The 26,287-nt window shown below is 37.6% G+C and overlaps 1 protein-coding gene across 1 annotated transcript in view; it reads left to right on the plus strand.

The window, feature by feature from the left end:
- MBD5 (methyl-CpG binding domain protein 5) overlaps nucleotides 1-26,287 on the plus strand; it is a 147,141-nt gene that overhangs the window by 66,946 nt on the left and 53,908 nt on the right. The window contains exons 3-5 of the mRNA XM_050899575.1: nucleotides 14,910-15,047; nucleotides 19,298-19,489; nucleotides 24,181-24,238. The gene's annotated coding sequence lies outside the window, so the exon portion shown is untranslated. The remainder of the gene's footprint in view (nucleotides 1-14,909; nucleotides 15,048-19,297; nucleotides 19,490-24,180; nucleotides 24,239-26,287) is intronic.

A 26,287-nucleotide genomic window follows, 5' to 3' on the forward strand; every position in this document is an offset into this window, starting at 1 on the left:
GTAAACCTAACACTGCCAAGTCCACCGCTAAACCGTGTCCCTAAGTACCACATCTACACATCTTTTAGATACCTCCAGGGATGGTGACTTCCCTGGGCAGCTCTTGTAGTGCTTCAGCTTCACTCCAGAGTGCTGGTGGCTGTAAAGGCTCAGACCTGAGCAGTGCTCTGAGAGCTCTGAGCTGCCAGACTGGGGAGCCTGGGGAAGTGAAAGAGGTTTTGAAATCTTGTGTACTTTCCAGTACAGGAAGCAGATAGACGGCTGTCCGGCCAGCCCCCAGCAAGAAATGTTGTGCTTTGCCATGGAGAAATCCTTGGGTATCCATGCTTATGGTGTGTATGGGATGGAGAGGAGGCCTTTAAGAAGTCCTGTTACACTTTGCAGTGATTTGAGAGAGAGAAGGAGAAAGCCACTTTAGTGTATAGCGGAAAGAGAAAATGAGCCTTGCTCTAGGGTGCTGGAAATCAAACAGTTAATAGTACAAGAAATCTTTATGGCCCTCTTGTAAATCTTGCTCAATTAAAGGGAACATGGCAATTTTAAATCAGCTGTCCCAGGAAATCAACACTGGTTTTAAATGTGTGCAAACTGAAAACAATCTATGCCAGAACTTCTTGTGCCAGTGCCAGCTAAGAAGAAGAAAGAAAGAAAAAATCAAATTGATAGGTTTCAAAGTTGGTAATTGTGCTTAAGTGCTATGCCTGTAAATCACTGAATAGCTTTTCCGTTGATATAACAGTTACTGTATGTAAATGTACATATAGTGCCTTTGCAATAATACAAAATACCTGAAATCCTGAATTCCTTGCTAAGCTTGCAGTGTTGCAGTTACTAAAATACAACCTGATGCAATGTATTGCCATTTGGCTTAACCTGAGACGATTCCATGAATGTCAAATAACATAATGCTAATGATATTCAAAATTCATGCAAAACATGATGTCAGTATGTGTGACCTCAACTCCATAGTGGCATAACGTGTTAAATTATCTTGCTCTAGTTCCAAAAATCTTCATGGATTAAGTTTTTAAGGAGTGCTACTCTTATAACAGTGGGAAGTAAAAAAAAAAAGAAAAAATTCTACCTCTTCAGCTTTTTAGTTTACCTTAGCTTCTCAAAACTCCCATATCTCAAACTGTCTTTATAGTGTGACAGTCCCTGCCTGTGTCTGTAGTCATTTTGGGCAGAGAAAATCTTTGCTCTGAAGGTGTGTTGGATCTGCTTCTCGGTATGACTCTTCACACCTAGTTGCGTACATGGCAGTCTCCAAGTCGTCTTCTATTGCTGATCACACAAAAATGTGAGAGCAGAGATTAAAATAAGCTTTTTATTGGTTTTATGTGTTAGTCTTCTCTACTCATAAATGGCATCTGGAAAGCATGCTACAAGAATGCATTTCTATCAAATGTATCAGCAAAATTTATACAGAGATGCTAAATAGTCTGCAATTAGTAAAGTTCAGGACTGTGGGGTTCGGCTGAGAAGAATTTAGAAGACCAGTGTGAAATCTGACCGCTTCGACAGACTTGTGCTCTTTAATACTTGTACATAAATTTTGTATTTTCAGCTTTGAGACCTGTGTTGCAAGGGCCCAGGCTACCATTCAGGGTATGATTGCAACAAATTCAGAGTTTGCTGTGGGATTTGTATTTGGACTAAGACAATGAATGAAACTGATAAAGCAGAAAGGATAGTTTACTCTGTGCTGTCAAATTAACTCTGCTGCAAAATGACTTGGTTACGTTAAGTGGGAAGAAATACTGATGTATTTTGATACATGGGTATAACAACAGTTCTTGATGATAATATGAGGAATGCTAGGGTACAGTATTATTTCTGTGCAGGTGAATTCATATTTTCTGTATTTAAGGTTTCTTTGGAAGAATAAACCAAAAGTCTATTTAGAGAAAAACCTTGTTTTAAACTGCTCATTTTTATCTGCTGCCTAAAATACTTGAAGGTGCTGAAGTACAACCTTTGTTCCCTACTGTATTTACCATAGTGTGCTTAGTTGGGCTGACCTAACCTAGCAGTTACAGACAAATGAATTGACTATTTCCATTTGCTACAGTTTCATGTATGTTTTAGGATAAATTCTTACCTTGAGTAAATTTACACTGCTTTGTAGTGAAGCCCTGGTACACAAGATGAGGATCTAGCTGCATGAGTAGATTCTTAATCTTGGTAGTTTAGCAGAGGACATGTTTATAGTTCAAAAAATAAATAATTCAGAAGACTGTAGACTGTTGACTATTTGGAACCCTACTTAAAAATTACTAATTCAGCCATTCCACTTAGTAACAGCTAACTATTACCTACGTGAACTTTTACAGTGTTATGACTTTTAGTAATGTTCATATTCCGTATCGTGGCTTGGTTAGGCATTTCACATTATAACAACACATTTGAAGGCTAATTTTAATAGTGCTTGTGTTGGCTTTTTGAAAGTACATCAGGCTTTCTTTCTAGATTTCCTCTGAAACTCTTGTTTTGTGTGTACGGTGAGTCACTTTCTCTAGCATCGAAACTTTTGATGAGGTACATGTTACTAGAAGCATTCAGGAACATAACCCTCAAAAAGGTTGTAGCTACTGGAGTTGAGGAGAGACATGAACACTGTTATTTGTACCTGCTAACACAGAATGTCGAGAAGAGCATGCTGACGTATTCCCCATTTAATATATTATGAGGCTACTGGAAACTTTGGATGATGCCATAGAGCAGAAAACTCTTTCAGCTGTTTAAAATCTTATCACTAATGATTGGGGTGTTAAACTAGCCACGTCAAGTTGCACAGATCTCAGTTCACTGAGAATTAAAGGCATTCTTATCTTGATGTTTTTCAGGCTGTCTTGATGTTATTAAGAAATTACTGAATTATTAAGAAATAATTCTTGTTGCCCAAACTTCAAATGTTTCCATCTGTTCTCTGAAATTGAGCAGTAGCTAAAATAGTTATTTCCTAATGCACTAGTGCACGTTGCCATTTTACATAATAGCTTAATTTTGTGTCTTTATGTATGACCATGTTTTGTTGACGTCCTCTTACACTAAGATGAGACTGCAAGTCTTTAGTTCCTCAGGTGAAGGTCCTGTTCATCACACTGGTTGATCATCTTGTTAATCCAAAGTGAGGGTGAAAGTAGAATTTTACACAGTTATTTTAAGTCCCAACTTTTGTTTAGGTGTGTTTGCCACATGTTTCCACATTAACATGTTCAAAAAAGCTGACCGAAAATTTCTCCATTGGCATAGCTACGTACTGCTATCCCCTGAAAGATATTTTTAAAATCTAATCAAATTCTTTGTGTATGCAATTACTTTCAGCCATGAGTGCTTTTTGAAGGCGGCGGAACCATTCAGTTACTTCAAGTCAGGCATGCGCCTGCTTGGTTTGGATCAGTTTTTAGTAGTTAGAGCTCAAAAATACTGAAATACAAGGGAGGCTGTCTCAAGGAGCATCAACTTACACGTGTTGTAAGGTAAGGAAGAAGTTTCTACATGAAGTATGTGTCCAGACGTCTGTAGTTTCTGTTTTCCTGATGAGGGAGACAGCCTATAGGTCCCAATAGGTGGCTTAAGTTCCATCTGCCGTACTCTGTTGTCTCGCCGCTCTGCTCCCCGCAAGGCTTTAGGTGCAGGCAGCGGGCAGATCAAGCGGTCCAAATAGCTGGAGCTGGCATGTCTGGCTTATTATGTGTCAGACCAAGGCCACTGAGCACTGCTTCCAAAAATTTGGGAAGTGTACTCTTACAGCTATCAAATTTAAAGCAAGTTTGCATTAAGATGAAGATGCACTTTAGTCCTTAGGCTTCAGCTCACCATTAGTATCTCAGCGCTTGGTTTGAATAGAAATCTTTTTGTCTACCAGATTAGTAGTTGCCAGGGGATCTGATTGTCCCATCAATTTCAATCTAGTGTAATTCAGTAGGAATTTAAAGTTTTTCTCCTTGAACGGATGTCTCAGTACTCTGGAAGCTCCCATTAACCCCTTCCTACCAGCCGCCGTACCTTTGAATTAGAGAAGTTTACAAGTACAGAAGAGGAAAAACGAGCTTCAGGGGTCAGAAACTTTCTCTTATATTAAGCTTAAATCCAGATAGTGTAAAAACATGCTAAGAATGAAGGAACTGGCACACTTAGCTTGTGGCTTCTGTGAAGAAGGAAAAAATCCAGTCATTAAATTAGACCAGTTGACACTGTGTAATTCACTGTTTTTAGATCCATACAAAATTGTAACGTTATACTGCTATTACACTTATATTTTTTAATTATTAAATTAAGATAAGTTGCAAAGCAATTAGAAGTGTTTAACTTCTTGTTAATGACTGGAAGCCTTAAACAATTTAAGTCTTTTACATGGTATATTAGAAGTTTCTTTGGCTTGAAAGGGGTTTTTTTTGGTGGTAGAGAAAATTTTACATAAAATCTTGTAATAAAAACCCAAACTTACGTGTAACCAAGTTGTCTGTTGACTATTACTAAAAGTCTTGCTCTCGGATCCTTTTTCTCTGTGTGCTCTGCTGATGTGAAAAGCTGGCTAAGATGACGCTAGCAAAATTCATTTGTTAGCTGCTCTAACACATGAAACACTTTTTTTGATCCCTGTATGACAGCATTAATACAGCCATTCATTGAATTGCTTCCCAAAAAGCATTGTAGAAGCAAGAAACCTAACGCACTTTATATTTTGAATTTACGTTGTAGATTTTGGAATATAACAAACTTGGAGAAAAGAGTTAAATCTGTGATTTTTTTTTTTTAAAGGATTTGTTGTTACTGTTGCAATAGCTTTCTGTCTTTAATCCTTCAACATATATTTGTGTATTTAACTTTAAAAATCTGTTTTTTACCTACTCCTATTGTTGATTTACTGTCGAACACCTTGACAACTTTAAATGCTTATTTTTACTGTCCCCTCTTTTTCTTGCCTAATAATGCTTATAGAGCAGATGTGGGATAAAAATTTGCATCTAGGTTTGTAGAAGTGTTGAGGGGGGGAGTGTGTTTTCATGGAGGCGTTGCTAAGGCAATTCTTTCTAGTTTTGTTTTCATCCTCTTCCCCCAGAAGGTATTTGGTTATCTCAGTAAACCAAAGGGATAGTAAATTTATGATGCCGTGTAATAAGTTTCTTCTGAAAAATTATTGTAAGCTTTTAATGACGTGATGTTTCCTCTGGTTTTTCATTTGCAGTTTGACTAGCTGACACTTTGTCATACCTTGGCAGCTTTGGCTTTTAGCTTGGGAATCCACCTTGTTCTTTCTTGTTGGTGAATTGCTCAGAGTAAAAACAACATGAAATTTTATCAAATAAAAATTATCACTTCTGTTTTGCATAATAAAGTGTACAAACCAGACCAATAAAACAGTTACATGCCTCTATCCACTCATTATTCTTGAGCCTGCATAATTCTGTATTGCAAAGTACTGCATTAAAATAGGAATTGGAAGATAGAAAACTTCTTATTCGTAGTGATCTGCAAGTTGAAAAAAAGTTAAAAAGCAGTCAAACAGCTGGTTTTGAGTGCAAAGGTATCAGTAGCCATTTATGTGATGGTCTGGGAATTACTCCTTTTTTCCCGGCGATTAAGAACTGTGTAGCAAAGGTTCTTATTGCCTCCCCGGTAGCTTTACACCAACTCTCTTTCAGTATTCCAAATACTGAGTACATGCTTGGGTATCTTTGTTAAGATATCGAACTAAGTATCAGAATCCAATGAACTTACCACTATCGGATGATTCTTACGATCAGCTTGCTGTAGGAGATATTTAATGTAATGCTTTGTCTATGTCAGCTGTAGCTAATACTGTACCACTGCAATGAGGGAGCCTGCCAGCAAGCGAGGACAGCGTGGTGTGGCAGAAAACACCACTGATGCCCAAGTCCCAAGGCAGCCCTACCTGCTACCTCCCTAAAACTCTTACATTAGTACTTACAACCTCGCAGCTCACCGAATACAGCGGGATGGCATCCTGCTTTAGGAAATAGGCTTGGTTTTGGTCATCCTGATTTTTGTGACGTCAGGAAATCCGGCCAGTGACCCAGGCTAAGTCTGCCAGCGAGACCATTGTGGATCGCTTGGTCATTTGCTTGGAAATACTCTCTCATGTGGCTGAAACTTTACCTCTGGGGAGGGGGTTCTTAATGTTGATGGGGAGATGGGTGTGCTTCTGGCCACGGGAAGGCAGTGGGACTGCTGAGGTCCAGCCTGCTTCTGGGGAGAACAGTTCCTTAGTGCCAGCCTGGAAAGAAGCAGGGAATAGGTGTGGATTAGAACTGTCCTCATCCTTGCTTTACATGCACAAACTACCAGCTTAGGTATTTGTCTATTTTTAGGTTTTTAACTGAAAAAGTCTTATGTGACTAGAAGCGCTTCCATATCCATCACTTGCTTAAACTAGCCTATGACCATACTGGTCAGTGATGTTCTTGGCCCGCTGCAGCTCTCTCTAGTTAGCTCTAACATCATCAACAGCCTCCCTGGAGGAAGGTGCGTGCTTTCCTTATTATGCTTCTCTAAACTAGGTGAGGGCTGAGGAAATACACTGGGATAAGTTTTCTCCCGATGAGACTCCACAGCGAGATACTAAAGAAATGGAGAATCATATCCGGCGGATGAGTAGCAAGAGAGAGTGAGTTCAGCTGGTATCAGGGTCAGATATGTTACCATGTTTAGGAGAGGACTTGCAGGAGATGAGGAAGAGTTTCAGAACTATACTAAGTGCAGGTTGTCTACTTGATATGTGGGGGGGATTAGATCCAAGAGGAAAAGTGTGATGAGGAGAGGAAGAGGTGGAGGAGTGAGAGGAGTTGTTGGGGAGAGGGTGCAGGAACCAGCTTTCCAGCAAAAGTCCTGAAGGCATCACAGCTGCTTCTGCCAGCGGGTAGAAGGGGAGTCATGCAAAAGGATTTGTGCTTTACTCCTGTGTCAGAAACAAACCAGAGGAACTGAGGTATAGCCACCAAACTCGATGAGTCCTCTAGACATCGCTTCATCACGTGCTCGAGAGCATGGTTTTTGTGGCCTGTTCAGCACGACGCTCTCTGAGTCAGAAGCTGAAAGGATTCTGGCAGGTTTGCGGTGCTGAGTGCTGACCTGCTCTGCAGAAACCTTTCTGAGGGCAGTCCAGAGTTTGCACTTTTATGAATGGCTTTCTCATTGACTTTAGGATGCTTCTGTGCACTGTAGTCCTAGGCTACTGTCAAATCACTTTTGTATAGATAAAAAGTTAAAAATTTTTGCTTTAGTAGTAATCAGATTAAAATTGTGTTTTCCTTTTTATTTGATTCTTGGTTTCGGATTTTTTTTATTTTGTATAATTATATAATGTGCATATTGTATATTTATAAAAATGTTATATAGATATTAATATTTTTAGATTTCAGTACAGATTGGTGTTCAAAATGTGGTTTCAGGGAAAATTCGCTGTCAAATTCTGCAGCGAGGATAATTATTTTTATGATCACAGCAGTGGCCAGAACAATATATGACATATGTATCAATAACTGCCCAAGATCACCATAAAGCTTCCAAATTAGTAAATACATTAAGACAATGTGACGTCTTAGATATGTTTGTATATTGACTATTGTCTGAGGCATTTTTCTCATCTCCGGCCTTTTCACAAACTCATAAGGCTTCAGAAAACCTTGCAACAAAGAAGTGAGTTTTACCACTTTTAAGAGGATGGGTACTTTTTTTTTCCCCCGATGGCATTTGGTACATTTGTCATTAAAGCAGCTTAATATTATTTCACGTGTCTGTTTGGCCTTAATGCTACTTGCAGCAGGTGAGGTATATTTCTAAAAATCAGAGGAATGTTTGGCAATTTAGTACCATGGTACTTAGAAATACCTTAAAAACAGACTTCATAAAATCTATCGAAGCTTTCTGAAAAATTGTTCGATCCTAGGCTAAATTTTTAGAGAATGTTGATCTTTATCTATGAATAAATAAGATGGATATTTTTAAAATGATCAAACAGATTCAAATAGTAGGGCATTTTATATAAATATAGACTCAGTAGTGATCCAATGTGAATTATATTAAACTCAGTGGGAAACCATCTATTAACCTTAGCAAGAATAGAATTAGAATTCCAGAAACTGAATTCTGCTTTCGGAGTCCTGTGTCAGGGGATTATTAAAATACCATCCTGATACTTTATGAATGAATTGGACAATTAGTAGTACTAATTAGTAGAAACGTCGGTTTGAAAGAAGTACTTAGAGGAAACGCAATGATGAATATTCCTCGATGGTGAAGGAGGCAGCCTTCAGCAGGCAGAATGGTCTGTGCTGGGTAGTGAAATGAAATTCTTTCGCTACGTAAAATTATCATAGAATTATAGAATGGTTTGGGTTGGAAGGGACCTTAAAGCTCATCTAGTTCCAACCCCCCTGCCATGGGCAGGGACACCTTCCACTAGACCAGGTTGCTCAAAGCCCCATCCAACCTGGCCTTGAACACTGCCAGGGAGGGGGCATCCACAGCCTCTCTGGGCAGCCTGTGCCAGTGCCTCACCACCCTCACAGTGAAGAACTTCTTCCTGACATCTGATCTAAATCTCCCCTCTTTCAGTTTAAAGTCATTACCCCTTGTCCTATCACTACATGCCCTTGTAAAAAGTCCCTCCCCATCTTTCTTGTAGGCCCCTTTAGGTACTGGAAGGCTGCTATAAGGTCTCCCCGAAGCCTTCTCTTCTCCAGGCTGAACAACCCCAACTCTCTCAGCCTGTCTTCATAGGAGAGGTGCTCCAGCCCTCTGATCATCTTTGTGGCCCTCCTCTGGACTCGCTCGAGCAGGTCCATGTCCTTCTTATGCTGGGGGCCCCAGAGCTGAACTCAGTACTCCAGGTGGGGTCTCACGAGAGCAGAGTAGAGGGGCAGAATCACCTCCCTTGACCTGCTGGTCACGCTTCTTTTGATGCAGCCCACGATACGGCTGGCTTTCTGCGCTGCAAGCGCACATTGCCAGGTCATGTTGAGCTTCTCATCAACCAACACCGCCAAGTCCTTCTCCTCAGGGCTGCTCTCAATCCATTCTCAGCCCAGCCTGTATTTGTGCTTGGGATTGCCCCAACCCATGTGCAGGACCTTGCCCTTGGCCTTGTTGAACTTCATGAGGTTCGCACAGGCCCACCTTGCTAGCCTGTCAAGGTCCCTCTGGATGGCATCCCTTCCCTCTAGAGTATCAACCACACCACACAGCTTGGGGTCGTCAGCAAACTTGCTGAGGGTGCACTCAATCCCACTGCCCATGTCCCTGACAAAGATGTTAAACGGCGCCGGTCCCAATACCGACCCCTGAGGAACGCCACTCGTCACTGCTCTCCCCTCGGACATCGAGCTGTTGACTGCAGCTCTTTGAGTGCGACCATCCAGCCAATTCCTTATCCACCGAGTGCTCCATCCGTCAAACCATGTCTCTCCAATTTAGAGGCAAGGATGCCGTGCGGGACAGTGTCAAATGCTTTGCACAAGTCCAGGCAGATGATGTCAGTCGCTCTTCCCTTATCCACCAACTCTGTAACCCTGTCGTAGAAGGCCACCAAATTTGTCAGGCACGATTTGCCCTTAGTGAAGCCATGTTGGCTGTCACCAGTCACCTCCTTATTTTCCATGTGCCTTAGCATAGTTTCCAGGAGGATGTGCTCCATGATCTTGCCAGGCACAGCGGTGAGACTGACCGGCCTGTAGTTCCCCGGGTCTTCCTTTTTTCCCTTTTTAAAAATGGGGGTTATGTTTCCTCTTTTCCAGTCAGTGGGAACTTCACCAGACTGCCACGACTTCTGAAATATGATGGATTTATTTTGAACTTTCTCAGCGTTTCCAGTTTCAGGCGGGGTATTTGCTGTAGTACACACTGGTCCAGGCTTTTCTGTAGCACAACAACATTTAACGCCTTGTAAGGCGCTGTGGAGATAATAAATAATGAAATCTCTGTGTGTGATGACTTTGGTTATCATTTTACTGGCAGATTAACACCCTCTAGCCATAGAGGGATTATAGAAGCAAAGACTAGGGTAAGTGTGAGTGCTACGGTGAGGAAGTTGGTCACATCACTAAATAAGCATAGAGTAAAATTCAACATGTTAAAACCATTGGCTCTGCAGTCAGTAGTGGTGAAAGCTATTCCCTGACCTTCCTTCAGGTAATTCCTCTTTAAAAAGGTTAGTGATGAGAGGATTGTGAAGCAGCAACCTTTTTTTTTTTCTTCCTTCTTTTTTTTCTTAGCTTCTTTGAGAGTTTCCAATTATCTCATACCTGACCAGTAACAATGAAAATACCAAAAACATTTATTTGTGGTGGCGTTTGTGTAGCTGGGTGGGGTGATTCCTTTCCATGTGAACTTCAGATGTACCAGGTAATATTTCAGATTTAGGAGAAAACAGATTTCTCTGCCACCAGCATTGGTTGCAGCCTGAGTCCAGACCAGAAGAAAATTGATGCAAAGAGCCTGTGCTGGATGCCGGTCATTGAGTCGTCCTCCTGTCAGCTGCCGTGGCAGCATTTGGCCTGCACGAAAGTTGAAAATAATCAAGATTTGCCAGTTATGGAGAATTGTGCCAAGAATTTTTAAATAAGAAATAACATAGTTTAGAATAGTTTATGTTATTTTGTTTTTGGAGGATTTAATTTTAAACAAGGGCATAATGTCCTGTCTAAAAGAAGGCACTTTATTATGTGATGATAAAGTATCATGAGGGAAAAGTATAAACTGTTGGTGCGCTTGCTGAATTAAATTTCTTCTTTCCTAATGAGTTTGAGGCTTTGGATAACGGTTTAATCTTAAAGACCAGGTATCCGTTTCTTCTGCTTCTTATGCTGTTGGTATCTTTATTCAAGTATTTGTACAGTGCTTCAGCTGCTTACGCCATGTTCTTAGGGAATGGAAAAGCTTACAATCTTGGTGTCAACACAATTACTTTTATATAAAATAATCTGAATCATAACTGGTGGGTTCAGTTAGGCCTTATTGGTGAAAGAAGAGTTCCAGCCCGGTGTGGAAGCACACAGCAGCTGGAGGGGCAGCAGGAAAGCTGGGCAGGAGGAAAGATGGGTTCAGCTGTCTTCTGGGCAACATTTGTGTGTCCTGTCAAGCATTACCAAAAAATGTACATTAATGTAAATAAAATGCATATAACATTTGTTTTGCCCTTTAGGCAATTTGTAAATATGCTTTTGAGACTCTTTCTGAAGTCGTATACATTACGATGTACAGGAGAGGTTAAAAGTCATTATCCAGGACTACTGACCCTGCTGACAAATTCTCCTCACTAGTTTCCGATGTCAAGATACAATGCAACAAACAAATGAAGCCATGTACAAATTCTTTATTTTCATGTGTGGGAAGAAGAAGAGGACTGAGTGCATTTGCTGATAGTGGAAAACAGCATTCCTATCAAAAGAAAAAGATTTTTTTTTTTCCTTTCCTTTTTTTTTTTTTTTTAAACTGTATGACTATTATCAGGTTTTGTCATGGATCTTTCTTCGGTGGGTGACAGCTGAGTTTGCAGTTGGTCTGGTGGGGACCCCTGGGGTGGGAGGAGGATTGTTTCTCTCTCCTGTTGGAGTTATTTTATCAGATGTGTTCACTTTTGGGTATTGATATTTTGTATATTAAGGCTTTATGTTAGCCATAGAAATCAAGAAGAAAGTGGATTAACATTGTCCTCTCCTCATTAGAATGGCTCTTGTACTGATAGCTGGCTCTTACGCACCTTTGGAAATACCACTGTGTTTCAGGTAGAGACAACTACAGAAAGAAATTCAGTTATTTGTTAGTTTACAGTAATAATGACTAAATAAATTTTTTTGCTAATTCATTCTTTTGTACCTCTGACAACATTTGTTTAGGAAAAAAAGGAGGGCAAAAGGCAAATTGGTATTATACAGAACTAAAATTATTTATCATCTCAGTTCTCATCAGTTTCACAGTTTATCTCTATATTAAATTAAAGATCAGTGAAGGAGAAAAGTAGATTACATTGCCGTTGTGAGCTAGAAAATAGAAATGCATGTACAACAGATATGCAAAGTAGCTAAAGGAAATAAGTCACAAGTTTTTAAAATGCTGTTACAGATGAATGAAAATAATTTTTAAATTATTCATTAATTTTTAATTCCAAGATGTTTTCACAAAAGCAAAATAAATTGGAAAGCATGATTATTTGAGAGAACCTTTAGTTTCCATACCTTAGAGGTCCAAATCTTAAGGATTAACTTCATCAAAATATCAAGAACAAGGAAGCAGAAAACATATTACTGTTTAATGTACAAAATACAGGCAAATGCTTGCCATAGCAACCAGCCGTTAGGTAAGACGAGTGCTATGGTACATGGGCCGGCACTGTGCTTACCTCTTTATTACCCAGGGTTGTACATGGGAGTGATTTTCTTCATAGTCAGAAACTGATCTATTTGTCAATTTGCTTGTTTTCGTTCAGTTTTTAAATTGCCGGGTGAAGATTGCATGTGTGCTGTTTCTGAATAGTAGCGTGCACCTTTCCTGTCAAAACCAAGGCTTTTTGTAAAATAAAAGTCTTTTCATGGTTGTAAGATATATTATTAGTACTTGTCACTTTCTTTATGAAAGTATCAGATATGCAGGATTTATAGGATTGAGACTATTGACTAAATTGATGTGTCTGATTTTCTCCTCTTGCAAATTAAAACTTCATTTCTTTTTTTTTTTTCTGTAACTGGAGACAAAAAAATAGATAATATCCCTTCTTGCATCTTCTCTGTTCAAAGCTACATCCACTCAAATGACACCGTTGCCAAATCTGTGAAAAATGTTAGTATGTTAGCCTTATAGCTATACATCACATACGTAAAACAAATATGTTAGTATGTTAGCCTTATAGCTATATATCACATACGTAAAATAAATATGTTAGTATGTTAGCCTTATAGCTATATATCACGTAAGTAAAAGAAATGTGTTAGTATGTTAGCCTTTATAGCTATAGCTAATTTTTAAATTAGCTTCTCTGAAAGCCCTGCCTGTTGTTATTGTGTTTCTTTTAGCTTTAATGTTTTTCACTTGGTATATTGTGTTGCTAGGAAGTTAAAATGCATTTTTGAAGTTATATTAATATGGCCAACTTGTTGTCATACAAAAGAACAGTACACTTGGAAAAGGCCATATGTTCATGCAAAGGTAGTCTTGGAAGGTAGGATATTTGCTTCTTGTTTTCTTATGTCATCTGTTATGTTTTAACTTCATTTTCTCCAGATACCATGTCTAGCAAATATTCGGATAGTAGATGTGAATTCTAATCAGCAAGGAAGCAAGGTTATTATTTCCAACAGCTTTGTGACGACTTGAGTCAGGTTCTCAAAACGGATTTTTTTAGACATGCCTCTGTGCTCTTTGGTATTATAGCAGTTAAAATTTAGAAATAGGATCATACATTTTGAATACGTAGGCAGCTAAATATTACTCTTATTTAAACAATGTAATATACTGATGTCCTCCTATGAAAACACGAGATGAGAAGATATTTTCAATACTGCAGTACTCTAAAATAAAATAAATGAGCAAACATATTGGATTTCCCCAAGCACTTTGGACTGGCATGAGCCAAATTCACTGCTGCTCTTTCCACTTTGAGTTACTCATTCCTGTACACGTGCCACTCCTTCCTAAGCGTCTGCTCCAGCACAAGCATTCCTCCAGCCACAGAGATTAGGGAACTGATCTAGGTTAAGACTAATCCAGCAGAAATACACAAATCAGCTCCCTTATCTGATTCACTGGAGCAGCGTTAGCCTCTGCGGAGGAGAGGGAGCGGCACCAAACTGCAGCGCCTGGCCTGGAGCAGGAGGAGCCTTTTAGCAGAGGGTTGAGTTGTGCCCTCTAACCTGAGTAAGGGGCTACACGTAGGGCATTTCCTCCTCGAGGAGGGTCCCAGGAAAATGAAGAAGTAAGGAAAAAATCTGGTGTCCCAAAAATAGTTTTCAGGCTTTCTGCTGAGGAGCTAACAGAGCCATGATTTAAGCCAGGTCTTCTGGATTCATCGAGGTTCCAGGTCTACATTGGGGAAGCCTGAAAATCCAGTGGTCCCGGTAGTTAGTCTGAGCGTAATCATGCAAAGATATTTTCACCAACTGTTTATGCTGGTTATAAGAATAAAATCAAATACAAGGCTCTGGTTAGGCTGAGTTCATGATTCTCCATCACATGTTCAAGTCACATAATTAGTTGTAGTTGTGTTTGTTTTGGGTGAAAAATCTACAAGGCGTTTTAGGGGAAAATGCCTACAAGTCTAAAATGTACTTTCCGTGGTATCTAAGCTACTTTGGGGTTTTTAAGTTAATTTATATATGCATATGTGTGTGAGATATATATGTAGAGAGGTGTGTATATAAATTAGATATAAATAAGCAAAACTGGGCATCTTTTTTACAATTTTATTTCTCTGAAGTTTTACAGTACATCTTCTCAAGAATATCTCATTAAAAAGACCTTTTATCCGTTCTCTAGCTGTGTGGGCTCTATTTCTATAGCGTTAAATTCTGTGGAAGTGTAAAGCAGTGGAGGATATAGCCAGGGCTGAACCCGACCCTTGGACAGTAGGGTGTTCTTCTGCTTTTGTGTTTATGGTCAATGAAGAAAGAGAGATCCTTCTAGAGGGCAGTTCAGAATACAGCTGTATTTAGGATCAGATTAGGTTAATTTATTTTAAATCACTCTTTGGACTCTACCTTTCTTCACTGACTACTGAGAGCGCCTAGGTAAACTCACCAGTGTTGTTCAATGTTTGCTTTTGTGAATGTGCCCGTGGTTTTTGTGTAGTGAAGCAGTCTGTTGGAGAAGCCGTGCAGTCTTCATGAAGTGCAGGTATTGATAACTTGTCTTTGTGCAAATCTTGTTTTAGTACAACATGTATTTTATTGCAGGAAGAAGAGGCTTTATCACAAGAAAACGGGCAAAGAAACGTAAAGACTTGAAGAAACAGCACTTCTCTAATTCTTTCCAAAAGTTCAGAGACCCACCAAAACCTGGTGGATTACCTCCACCAGTCTTCCTGATTTCAGGTAGGTGAATTCTCTCTTTGCCACTCTTTCTCTTCCTGTTACATATATATGGATAGTAAACACAATGATTTCAAATTTTAAAATCGTTTCTTCTGTTTTCTTTGATGTGTCAGAAAATAATGGTGGGCTTGCAGTAGGCTGGTGTTACAGGCAGTGTTGTTTATCTGGTGGTAATGTAGTGCCACCACTAGAAATTAATGATATCATGTTTATTTTTAGTATTATGGAAGACGATGCAATTACTAAATATAATTTTGTATGACTTTTCCGCTTAGCAAAATAAAACCAGCAATTATTGAAAATGAAGTCAGACAAAATCAGACCGGATGCTTGTAAACAGGTCTCTCAGCTTTTGCCAGTATTTTCCAGCATGGAGCCCATGGCTCTGATTTGGAATTAACTCTTTTGGAGGAGCGTTTTGCAGTTATGCCACAGGGTAAATGGGAAGAAGAACCTGAGAAACAGCCAATAATCAAGTTGATTGCTTTAGAAGAAATATATTTAAAACCTACCTGAAGAAAAAAAGAGAACTGGTTGACTGCCATTCTCTTTCTCTACTCATTTGTGACAGCACACAATTGAAACATTATTGAGTTTGTTTCTGTTAATGGAAGATCATTTTTTGGTATTTTTCATTTTTTCTTATGCAAAGTAGAGTATCTTTAATTATAGATACATCAAATACCATAGTTGTAAGAATATTGTATGTATCTTAAGAGATTAGATGGGGACAGGATTTTTTTAATCTGTTAGCACAGACTTGTTATGTAAATAGAAAGCTCACAAAGAGAACGAGACAGCACATGCACTGAAAAAACAGATGTCTCTTCCCCAGAAATACATTCACCATTAGATTCCTGCAACTTGGTGAGAACTCATTGGGAAGTTTATTGTTATGGATATGTATGCAATTGAAAAACAAACATATTGTAGTCACTCTGTAAGTCCTGTACTTATCTCTGAATGATAAACTGGTCTTTTCATGCATGGTGCACTGCTGTTTAATAACAGCTAGGACAGTCTGTGACAATCACCTTCTGACATTGAATAGCAGACTTGAGAAGTATAAGTGCTTTTTTCAATGTCAAGTGTCTGGTTTTTTAATTGAAAAAAAATCCTTTGCAGTTTTTTTACAAACGCTTATTTTCAATTCTTTATCACAAAAACTGGTATTTCCTAATAGGCAACAAAAGATAGGAAGGCTGCTTAAAAGGAGAATGAGAACAAGACTTTCAGGAGGGGAAAAGCAATGCAGAGCCTATTGAATTAGCCACAAAAATTCTCTTGGCTCGCCATATAGGAGCCTTTTGATTATCACCGGTAGTCTATGCTTAGTATTTATAAAACTGTATTCTGTAGCTGGTCATCTGTCTCTATGGTGCTAGTATTTTGATGCCAGTAAGTTTGTAAATGGCATATGCGTAATTAAGGTAATGTCTGTTTTTTCAGCAGAAACTTTAATTACATCTTTGCTTACATGTTTCCATTTCCGTATGCTCAGTATGGACAGTTTTTATCATTAATTTATTGTTGCTATTTTATTTAGATATTATAAGTTAAAAATCAGGTTATTTCTTTGAATTGATTTTAATAACGCTTTTCTGTAGATTTCTTGAGGCCTTTGTTAGAAGCTTCTTTTACTGATGCTACTTCAATCCTTAGTACTGTCCATGTGACCCAGTTATTTTAAGCCCTAGTATGACTTAGGTTTCTTTCTTGGGCTATTTCATCCATCTATTGAAATTGTTTCCAGTAAATTAGTTTTACAGTGTTTGCTGTGATTAGCATTATATGCTCAAGGGAAGTTCTTCATAAAAATGTCTCTTATCAATACCTTTCAATGTGTTTAAACATTAATAAATAACTTTATCTGAAAAATGTAATATCCATAGTGAAATTATGATCTAGAATATATTTGTATGCAAATTCTTTAATGGTAGGTTATATCATCTTTCTATTTGTTTTGTTACTGTAAAGATAAGCTATGTTGTGAAGGCATGGATTCTTATTTATCTGTAATTTTATGAATAACCTATGTAAAAATGTTCATTCTTTGAAATATTTCATGGACCTTATATACAGCGGAAACAAATTAAAAATTTCTGTCATTTCTACAATTGAAGAAGAGATTTTTACATTTAAATTATACCATTTATATGTTAGATTTTAAGATTTAGAATTTCTGGAGTAATTTAGAAAACATTGGCATTCAGTTTCTTGATAAGCTGAAGCTGGTAGCTAAGGCCCATTGGTCAGAGCCCAACCTTGTGAGTCCTATGGATGCTTTACAGGAGAAAGTTCAGTGTGTCTCAAACTCCATGAGATTTGTATCATTCTCCTTCCACAGTGTGTCTGACTTTGTTGTGAGTAACCTTTACTGCAGCTCTGTCCATGAATACCCCAATTCTTCACCTGCTAAAATGCAGTATTTTTGCTCAGTCATACATATTCAGTTTTTAGAGCCCTATGACTCCTTGCATTTATAAACTCGCAGTTTTGTTTGTTCAACAAAGTTGTTTAACCCTTTCAACTAAGGGGAAGAGGCTTTATTTTACTAATAGCAATAATATTAATTTTGTTGTTAAATATGTTTTATTATTTTTTTATTTTAATCATTTTAATAATATCTATGGACGGGATGTACCTTGTTAGTATTCTAGATACATAAAAACATTCAGTATTAAGAACAGGTAAGCCCTGTAATGTTCAGAAGCATTAAACATATAGTGCTTAAACATGGAAGCTGTCTAGTGCCCCAGTCTTTTAGAAAATCTAAACATATATTCATGATTTTATAGAGGCGTAATTTTCAAAGTGATATTGGTTGGGGAAGAACTTTAGCGAGTTAATAATTTTTCTTCTAAGTAGTCTGCGTATGAAAAAACTGTTCACTGAAAGGCTCTACCGGGTTGGTAAATGCGGTCTGAAACAACCAAGACTCTTTGGTACCCATTTTTACAAAATGCTGCATCCCAGTTTTGCCCTTAAATTGGGAAGATGCTGATCAACTGATAACTCAGTTAAATTAATGATACTAATAAAGTCAGCGAAAGCCAAGCAGCAGGTCATCACCAAGAAAGCAAAAAGGTTTTGCTTATAAACTTAACTAAGATATTTGAATAATCATAGTAAATACTGTATTTGGTATTTGCGGCCAGTGTACTTTGTGTGACTTATGTGCTTACACCCTGTTTGTTTGGCTTATCTGAAATTTTTCGTTCACATTTTGTATCAACGGGTTTTCTGTTAGGGGAGAAGATTTTAACAAGAACCAGGACCTTTACTATGATGACAAATGGCTTTAAAAGAGATTCCAAATACATGATCTGTAAATCAGAACAAATTCATTAGACTTTCTGTAGGATTCCAAAAGCATTGATTGGCTATGTTGCATCTCTTTCAATCGACGATTTATTTTAAATAAAAAAGTAACATCCCCAATAATTCTGAATTTGTTACATGTGTATTTCTAATCCCTAACTGTGTCCTTACTGAGTCGTCAGGCTTTCAGGTATAATGTTTTAAAGGCCTACATTAACTCTTTTGGATATGCCTTTAACCTAATGAGCTCCAATCCATTTCACCTCTAAAAGAACTAATTAATTGACTTAAAGTCCTGCAAAGACTGTTAACTCCTTTCAGTGTCAGAGAAATTGAAACTGGCACAATCAAAGCCTGACTAACTCTGAGCCAGTGGAGGACTGCAGGTACATTTTGGTGGCGATTCTGAAGGAAATGGCTCAATAACAGGCAGATGTTATGGAATAACCCAGGTTCTGTTTCAGCTGGGGGTTCACCAGTGTCTGTGTACTTGTGCAAAGACCAATTTAATAGCTCATCAACAGTACTGGTGGAACCTTTTACATAACCAAGGCCATTTGCAGTATCATAACTCTTTAAAGCCTAGACTTTTTGCCTCTGTAGTTGAAGGTTTTTAGCATGCATCAGTACAACCCAAGTTGTCTGAAAAAGTCACCTTTTTTGTATGCATGCTAGTTCCATCGTAAAAATCCATATACTCATTTTTATAGAAATCTACTCACTTTTCTGGACAGTGAACCACCATAACGTAGTAGAAGGTATCTTATTTTAATCAGTTCCCATCAGAGCCATCCTACCCTTCTTTAAAAGCAAATATTGTTACGGTTTATGCTACGAAGTATTTGGATAAGGGCTTACAAAGCAATCAAGAAAAGTGAAATAAACATTTGGCTCATTCTTTAATTTAAATAATGCAACTGTCTCAACAGATGTAACGTGGGGTGCAGGAGTTCCTCAGATGAGGGGTGTAGTAAGTCAAGGAGCCAGCCTCAATGGACATAGCCCATTATCGAGATCTAAACAGGAGACTATCTAAAGGAAAGCTGAAAGCGCATCAAGAATTTTAAGAAGCCTGAAGATCCCCAAGGTAACTAGAAGCAAGACCATGAGGAGTAATGTAGGTAAGTATTCAAAAGTAAATCAGTGCATTTATTAAGCTGAGAAACTTTTGATTTTATCTTGATAGTTTTATGCTGTGGTAGTAACATTTGTTACAAAATGTATTTCAAGTAGTGTAATACAAAAGATTTGAGCCAATGTTAAAAAAAATTAAACAGAAGAACAGCAGACATCTTCAACATTTAATGGTGCTGAAGTAGAGAAGTAAACAATTTAGCAATTCGTATCTTTGTACGAGATAGACAGCACACCTATACGTGGACCTTTTTGATAAGAGAACAAAGAAGAAAAAAGCATTCTTGACCTAGATTTAACAGATTGTATTGAAACAGCATATGAAGCACAGTATTTTAATGGTAAGAAAATTACCGTTTTGTGACAGTGTGATTCATATGGAGTATTAGTCATAATTGGTAGTAATATATTTTGACATAATTAAACAATAGAACTCAAGTTACCTGTATCAGAAAATATGCAGCACCATTCTTGACCTAGATTATATTGTAGTAGCAAAGTGGAGCTGCCTTGCCCTGAGATGAAGCCAGAACTTTACAGTAAAATGTAAAATGAAATGCTCTTATACATTTTCATAATCAAAATACAAGGTTATACCATGTCAACAACCGCAGATGGAGAAAAAGAACGTCCTAGGAAGCTCAAAGAACACGCTAGGAAACGGAGCTATAAATACCAGGCTAATTCCATAGCTTTAAGATTTCTCCAAAGCTTTTTTAAATCCCTCCAGAAAAGACTAAAGAGATCCCTAATCTGAAGTGCCCCAGTTGAAGAAATGTGTACATTTTTATTTTTAAATTTTCAAATTATGTTAATCTACAATAGCTTGTTTAGACATCTTAATGAGTCAGTGTAGTGTCTGTACTATATTTGTTGCATCAAAATAAGGTTTTTAGACACATTGGTATATTTTCATTCTTATCAGTACTTTCTTCTTCAGAGAAAGTACAGAATTCTGTCTGATCACCTCTGAACTGATATGTATAGTATTCCCACAGAATACTTGATGTTCACAACTCGTTTTGAATCTCTAGTTTGTAGCGAGCTGTCCCTTTCAGTAGAGAGAGCTAACAGAAGAGCAATCTTCTTTGGCAGGATTTTATGAAAATTTGGAAGATCTTTTGATATTTTTTTCCTTTGCATTTGTAAATTGTACCTATGGAAGCTAACGTTGTGGCTGTACTTAGAAATATTTGTTTTTCTGGCTTCCATCCTTAATATTCTAAATTCTTGAAAGCAGGCTTTCAGATTTCATGGCATTCCAAGGAGGATGTTATTCTCGTGTTGTAATTGAATTTGCTGAATCTGCTATGTGAATAGGTTCTAAGACAAGTGTCTGTAAGAAAACCTGGATTGTGAGATAAGTGAGTTGTTGAGTATGTAAGTGAAGGGATTCTTTTATCTGCAATGTTGGATGAAAAGATGTATACACTTGTATTACTGAAGCACTGTGTAATGTTTCGTGTTGAAGTTAGCAAAACCAGTAGCTGGGGATGTCATGAGACAGAGTTATGTAACCGTAGAGTGATATTGGTTAGAAGGGATATCTGGAGGTCACACAGAACGGCTGAGGTTGGAAGGGACCCCTGGAGATCATCTTGTCCAACCCCCTTGGTCAAGCAAGGTCACCTAGAGCAGGTTGCCCAGGATCATGTCCAGACAGTTTTTGAATATGTCCATGGATGGAGCCTCCACCACCTCTCCGGGCAACCTGTGCCAGTGCTCTGTCACCCTCACAGTAAAAAAGTGTTTCCTGATGTTCAGACGGAACCTCCTGTGTTTCCGTCTGTGCCCGTTACCTCTTCTCCTGTTACTGGACACCACTGAAAAGAGCCTGGCCCCATCTTCTTCGCACGCTTCTTTCAGGTATTCATACGCATTGAGAAGATCCCCCCCAGAGCCTTAATTTTCCTAATATATATTCCAAACTTTCTATGTTGCACATGTGTCTGCTGCTTGCCCTTTTAACTGTGGCCGTCAGAGGAGATTCTAGCTCCATCTTCTCCTTAACCACATGTTAGCTAGTTGAAGACAGCAGGAAGATCTCCCCTAAACCTCCTCTTCTTGAGCTTCTCCTTCCATAAGGATCTCTTCACTCCTTAAAAATGGCTCTTACTTTCTGCACTCGTGTTTTGCTTGAGAAAATGCATTAAAAATAATACCTTTTTCAGAAACTTCTGAGTTTCCATTGCATGTTCCCTCTGTAAGAGGAAGACAATTGGAGAGCTTGGGGGGAGGGAGGGAAATCACAAATCTTCATTCCTAGAGGGCTGGAAATTTTTACGGTGTGTAGTACCAGTGTCTGACACAAGACTCGGTATGAGTTCACTGTCAGTGAGACCTTAGGTAGAATGTATTTTGCGGTACTGGACACTGCCCTTTAAAGAAAATTTGTATTAGCCAGAAGAAGGCAAAGCGGAGCAACAAGCCAGTGACAGATTTAGAAAGCAGGACTGTTAAAGAACAGCTGAAAGGATTGGGTTTGTTTATTCTAGATAAAAAGAGAACGCTGTAGGACGGGCATAAGGCTTTAAAAAGATAAGAGGTTTTTATAAAAGCAATGGTGGCAGTTGCTCTGTAGATTTAAAAAAAAAAATAAAAAAGCAAGTTCTATTTGCACAAAGGATAATTTAGGATAGATGTAAAGAGAAAACAGTCCAAGCTTTTTTGTTTTACCTCATATCTGACTGCAAATATGGATGAAAAACTGGGATATTGTACCTATAACTGTCATGAAATCTATGACAGGAAATTTTTAAAAATGAATAAAGCAGCAGCTTTCAGAGGTGATCTTGGTAATTTTGACCTTCCGCCACTGGCAGTGAGCTGAGCAGATTGCTCTCCTGAGATCCCCCTTCAGATCCTCAGTTTCTGTAATTCTGTCAACTTAATTGTGGGATTAGCTTTGTTTTGTTTCCCTGCAAACTTTTTCTGTTACTGATAATATACTTCAGTTTAAGATATGTGGTATTTAAAGTCTTCATGTGTGGCAGTTTTCATTACAAAAAAATGAACCAAAGGACCTTTTTTCTTAAATAAAATGCTTTGAAATGCTTTGAAAGCTCTTATTTAAAATGGAGTGAAATTCAGGTTCAGCATCTTTTGGAAGTTTGCCACTGATTTCCTTGAATTCAGATTTCCATTGAGATGGTAGGCTGAAGTGTAACACAAGAAATAAATAAATGCAAAAAAAACGTGGGAAGCTATCGTACCTGTCTGTGGCTTGAATTCATATTTCTTAGATTTTTCTGCCAAGAGTTTATGGCAGTTGTTCGTGACACTAATGGCTTTGTTTATGGAGGGTTTTTTGTGACAGAATATATTTGTTTTACTAAATGAATTTCTTTTGATCAAGCTTTAAATATGTTGTGATGAAGAGCTGACTAAATGGTTATTTGCCTACATTTTTTCCAATAGCTCACTTTTTGGAGCGTGGTGCCAGAACATGTTAAATATCTGTGTTACGTCCCTACCGTCTGCATTTCCAGAGACATTTTTCAAGCCTATTCAGAGAATAAAGGACTGTTTGAGTTTTAAGTTAGTGTCTGGCACAACACATTGTCCTTCGATTGGGATGAAGTAGTGCATTTTCTAGGTTCTCATCTTTTTTGGAGCTTTGTTCTTAAACTCTTGGATGTACTGCATCCTTAAAGGGACACATGGTTTTAATTTCTGGGTGCCTGTGGTCCTTACTCTCATTTTTCTTTTCTCTGCTTTGACGAGCTGGTGGAATTCTCTTATACTTGTCAAGCTTGAATGTGATTCACCCTTTTGTTTAGTTCCTCCTGAAGAGAATCAAACCTTTTTTGTCTAGCTTAGCATATGTGCAGTCTATTGCACATGCAGTAAAATCGGGTTTTATAGTGTATGAAGTGAGCAAAGCCATGGATACCTGGCAGGACAGAGCTGAGCATCGTTACCAGGTACCATCTTGCTCTACATTAAACCTAACGATGTCATGTTTGGATGGCAAAACACCTCCAAGGAGAGTTTCACAACCCCTGTACTGAAGTAGAGAATAGAATGCTTTTTATTATCATAAAAACAAATGTTTCATTTTCTAGGAGCCAGACTGCAGTCTTCACAGTTTATTGGACAATGAAATTTATCCTTCTTAAGGTGTCAGTGTGAATACGTCTAATAATTGTTATGTAAAAATTCAACCCAAAAATACACAGACGCTAACATTTAGGTACTTTGCTCATTTTAGTAGGCTAAAAATACCTTGGCTTTCTTAAAAGTAAATCTCTGAGTGAAGGGGTGGGACAGCCAGACAGGAAAGAGGTTTTTCACTCATGAAGCACAAAATCTTATTTGAAACTAGTGGCGTGTGTACAGTCAAGAACTTTATTATCTTTGTTGCCAGAATACAGATTAAACTTTAATAGAATAGATTTTTTAAAAAGAAGTTGTACTTTAGCATTTTCTTAAATATTGAATTATTTTTTTCTGTGCTCCTGATGTTTTATGGAAATGAAGTGTGTACAAAATACAAAGTGGAAACAGTTATTTCCGAGTTTCCAAGGAGGAATAATATTCCCGAAACCTCTCTGATTAAGTGCTTATAAATATGAAGAAATAATTAAGAATCATTTAATATTGAAATCTTAACATCATAAGTGGACTGTATTGCTTACTATTGGTTATCTTCTGTTTCAACTGATTCTTTATTTTTCAGCTTGGAATGAACAAGATGAACATATCCACCTTCGATCTAATGCTTAATGAGGAAAAAGGTCAGACCTTTTTTTTTTTTTTTTTTTTTAATCCTGTGCCCTGCTGTTAATTAGTATATTAAAAAGTACTTTATATTTGCATTACTTATTTCATAGATCTTAAATAACAAACCAAATGTGATGTTTTAATATGAGGGTGAGAAAGAGTATTTTTAAATCGAATGGTATATTCATAAAACAGCTGACTCAGACCAGTGTAAGTAGAAAGAGAAGCTATAGAAGGAAAGGTCATGTATACAAATCTTCATAGAGATTCATTTAAAAATGATTAAACTTATAATTAATGGACCTCTTGTATATCAAGAAAAATATTTGTCATAATTTTCACGGTGTGAAAGCATTTAAAAGGATTAAAATCACCCACTTTTTTTTTTTTTTTAAATATCCTTGAACTTCTGAGTCCTCTTTTAGAAAACAGAGAACTATCTCCTAAGGAAAACAGCAGGGCCGAATTCTCCAGATACTTACACATTCAATTAGTGATCACTGAAAGACAGTAAGGAATATTCTGCTAATGCTAGTGATTCAGCTATCATATTGTACAGGTTTGTAGCATACCAGATTTCAGAGAGGCAGCCCAAGCTCTCACACACTATTACATTTATGTCAGGTAAGGCTGTAGAGTTTGCATTAAGGTGTCTGAATAGCTGATTTTTATGTTACCATATTTTTTTATTATCTTAAGAGTATTTTCATTAGGGAAATTGCTGAGTAGAGGTACGTAATTCAGTAAACAATTTAAAAAATAGCACTTGGAGAAAAAATTCCATGTGCCTAAAAATAGTATCATCATGTGACTTATTACTTTGGCACAAAAGCATAATTTACAGGTTTAATTTGCAATCCTATTCTGTTTCTGACATTCTCTTGCACAGAAACTCAGTCTGAATTATTCAAATGGTTTAAATATTGCTGTGTCCTTAACTTCAGGTGTCTAATACAAAGGAGGTTTATATAGTTTATTGTGACCTCTGCATTTAAGATATGGGAGTATGATTTTCATTTTTACCATTTATTGCTTAATTTTTGATATCGCAGTACACAGTTAATGGAGATCTGGGGCTAATCCGGTGATTGTTATGCCAGCAGCTCGGAGCCTTTCACCATATTTCCAGCAATCTGATTTTTCCCTTTTTTTAACTGCTTATCTAAAATCTAATTGAGTTTTCATGTTCCAGTTTTGAAATAGTTACATTTAAATATTCTTTTCTTTTTAAATTAACTTTTTTGTTCTCACTAATTTATATTTCCCTAGTAACCAGTAAGTCAATAATGTACAGCAAAGCTGCCAAGTAGAACTGAACACTTACAAATAGTTATTACCTATTTATTTTCTGTATCTATTTATTAGATAACTTAAGAACATACAAGTTACTCATTTCATTATACGAGTTCCCCTAAAGTGACGAAGTGGATGTAATAACGTTTCTTCACTTCTTATTAACATATAGGTTAGTAATATTCTATTTCATAATACTCCCTGAGAAAGGTTTTGATAATGGTGACATGATTCTTATCTAGAGAATAACTTGGTTGATTTAAATTGCATACCGAATATTAGTCTTAATTTTTAAAAAATCTAAGTGCTTACATTATTTTGACAGTAAAGTAGGCCTGTCTCACATGCACACAGTTTTGACCTATTTCCCTCCTAAAGAAAAAAATTAATGTGGTGGAAGGCCTGAAAGAGCATTATGACTCTTCTGTATTCTTCTACGGACTCTATCGGGTGACCGTTATATTTATTAAATTCTTATTGGGTAGACAGAGCTGAGGTTTAAAAAGAAAATCCTTTTGTTTCCTGCCATCTTTTTTGTTTGTCGTGTAGCTCGTTTTGCTTTTTGTCAAAACCCTTTCGGAGCTGCTATGTGTATGCGTACGTGCACATGTGTACACAAAGGAAGTTCTCGAAAGGATGTATTTTCTCCATTCTGTCATTGGAACTGAAAACCTCGATTGCTCCCGACTGTGGGAGTTACACAGATAGATGTGTTAAAAGGCAATCATACTTTGAGAAAGTTTAGGTTTTGGTACTATACATACACTTAA

This window comes from Gymnogyps californianus, chromosome 7, assembly GCF_018139145.2.
Source record: "Gymnogyps californianus isolate 813 chromosome 7, ASM1813914v2, whole genome shotgun sequence".
NCBI classification, from domain to species: Eukaryota; Metazoa; Chordata; class Aves; order Accipitriformes; family Cathartidae; genus Gymnogyps; species Gymnogyps californianus.